The following is a 2234-nucleotide window of genomic DNA, read 5'->3' on the forward strand; positions in this document are numbered from 1 at the left end:
GGTTCTTCTGATCTTTATGAGAATTTATGTGCTTCTTTGAATAACTTACATGTAGAAGAATCCATGGGATTTATAATTGATACTTGGCTATATCATAAGAGTGTTTTATTTGATACATGTGGCAGAGATACTTGTGTTAAATGGATGCATGACCAATATTTTATAATTTATTTGGCATGCACATGTTTGGACTACCTTATTGACAAGATCACATTGCAAATTTCATTACATAGTGCATCTAAGAGAGGTTTTTATTAGACAACTCTAAGTAGGCATAAATTTTATTGGGATGATGATGTCCATATACTTTATAAAGGAGTATTTACACCTATTAGGCTTAATTGGGTTAAGTGGACACATGGTCACTATCTTGTTTTATTCCTACCATTTTTTCAGATTAGTGGATACCATTTACTAGTGCGTGACTTCTTTTTCTTGCAAGGTTGAAATTCGAGGACGAATTTTTTTCAAGAATAGGGGAGTGATAGCATCCTAGGAAGCCCAAATCTATTCAAGAATAAGAATGAAGCTTTGGAATCTCAAAGAAGGTCTTTAACAAGATGTCAAGCTAAAGAGTTGCAAAACAAGATCATTAGACTTCAAGTGCAAATAAAGAAGTTGTTAATTGGGATGGAGAGCTCAAGGATAAAGGATATGAGTTGTATAGGTATTATAATTATTTTATGGTCCAAATTCATGTCCAAGAAAAGGTGGATTAGATCCTAAGAGACATCCTCTGAAGAAGGTCCAAATCAGGCCACTATTGGACCTATTTGGCACCTAAAATGTGTCCACACTTGCAGCCCAGTAAGTCCTACATGAAGCCACATTTTTATAACATAAAAAGGACTTACTTGCTGACAAAAAAGATTCAATAGGCATGATAGAAGTTGGGTACAAATTGGTGCCAAGTTGCTTGCAAGTTGCCTTCAAGATTTTCAAGATCCTATCCATGATTGGTTTGTGACTTTCAAGATTCTATCCGAGATTGGTTTTAACTTATTTCCATATATTTTGGTGCTAGATTTATTGCTTTCCTACGTAGTTAAGATTATGTTTTCCTTTTCCTAAGATTGTTGGAGTTACTTTCCAAGATTGACTTGGTTTTTGTTTCCTAGTGTTTTTTCTTTTCCTAAGGTATTTGGACTTGTTGTCCAAAGTAGTTTAGGACTTTATTTCCTTGTTTTTAGGTAGGAATTTCGTGACCCCCTCTCTATATAAAGGCGTGTCGTCTTTGTTTTTAGATTTTAGATTATTATAGACTATTATCAATAAAAATTGTGAGATTTTTCTTGCACTCTTGTGTATGGCTACTCTTGGATTTATTCTTCAACCTTCAAGACTCAACTTAAGGTGGTAAGATTAAACTCTTTCGAACTCTTAGATCCCTTCTAGGTATTCAAGAAAGGTGATAAGTTTAGGCTTATTATTGTTCTTTTAATCTAAAGGGTCGGGTTTCACAATCTATCTTTTGTTTTTAATTCTCTACCAAAGGCGATTAGTTCTTTGTTAGCTAATTGTTGTTGTTAGGATTCAACTTCAAGAATAGACTTCTTGAATTCAAGAAACTCTTTATTGAATTCAATCTATCTTTAATTTTCCGTTGTTTTTTTGTTTCTTTATTTTCTTTTAGCTTTCGCATGTTTCTTGATTTTCTTTAGTAATTCTTGGACCCCTATCGTGTTGTTATCAGCCTGGAATAACAATAGGCACAGGTGGTGCCTGAGCTAGTGCACCAACAACTGGAATCTCGTCCTGATCTGGGACAACTGGTGGATCTGCAGGTACTGCCCCAGCTGTTGTGCGGGCTGCACCTTTGCCCTACTATGGCCTCTACCGTGGCCCCAGCCTCTTACGGCCCTGGATGGTGGTACTGGTGGCTGGCCCTCCTGACTGATAGCACGAGTCCTTACCATCTGTGAGAGAATGAAACAACAGGTGTTTAATTAACAGAATAAACAGATTCGCATGACAAGAATCCAAGAATATGAAATTTTCCTAAGGGTTGTGCAGCCTCTCGAAGATAGGTACAGACATCTCCGTGCCGATCCGCAAGACTCTACTAACCCGCTCATGACTCGTGAGACATATGTAACCTAGGGCTCTGATACCAACTTGTCATGACCCAAAACCTAACCCGTCGTGATGGAGCCTATCACGGTACTAGGCAAGCCGACCTTTCCAAAACTCTTTCAAAATTTAACAGAAGTGAATTAAGACATCTAAAATAACCT

Source organism: Nicotiana tomentosiformis, chromosome 11 (genome assembly GCF_000390325.3).
Source record: "Nicotiana tomentosiformis chromosome 11, ASM39032v3, whole genome shotgun sequence".
NCBI lineage: Eukaryota > Viridiplantae > Streptophyta > Magnoliopsida > Solanales > Solanaceae > Nicotiana > Nicotiana tomentosiformis.